Source organism: Rana temporaria, chromosome 4 (genome assembly GCF_905171775.1).
Source record: "Rana temporaria chromosome 4, aRanTem1.1, whole genome shotgun sequence".
Lineage (NCBI taxonomy): Eukaryota > Metazoa > Chordata > Amphibia > Anura > Ranidae > Rana > Rana temporaria.
The window spans coordinates 117,363,164-117,363,780 of NC_053492.1; positions in this window are offsets into that span (position 1 = coordinate 117,363,164).

Below are 617 nucleotides of genomic sequence, written 5' to 3' on the forward strand. Positions count from 1 at the left end.
AAAGAGGAAGAAATTCAAATGTAAATATACCAAATTTGTATTGTGTGTTTATGAAAGTATAATTATGGACCTATACACATTTGTTTCATTTTTCAACTATATATACTCTGAATAAACCAAGAGTCATTTGGTAAAATCAGTTGGCCTGAAGTGAAGATCTAGTGTTCCTGTCGCCCATTCGCTGACACACTTTTGACCAAGAGATTCCAAGCCTGCCCACCACGGCAAGGTAGACTCTTCTAGGGCAGGACCTACACTAACTACACAAAGATACCCTACTGGATGCTAGTCATCCTTTTTCTAATGTTGGGTGTATGTTTGTAGTAGGCCTCATCCTATAATCTGTGTGTGCGCCATCTACTCTCTCCTAATTTGGGTTGTCTGTCTGTGTGCATCTCTCTAAAGCATGGACCAGTCAGTTTATGTACATCTGGACGTCCTCTGTTAGTGTAGGTCAGTGCATGCCATTACAGTGTGTCAGTAAATAAACGTTCATTAGTATTCAACAGAAATAACATTAAGATTCCTTAATATGTACAACTGACACAAGCAAAGGATTGCAGGAGAGTCCTACTACCTAACTGCCAGGTATAGGTGACCATGTCAGTGTCCCTTGT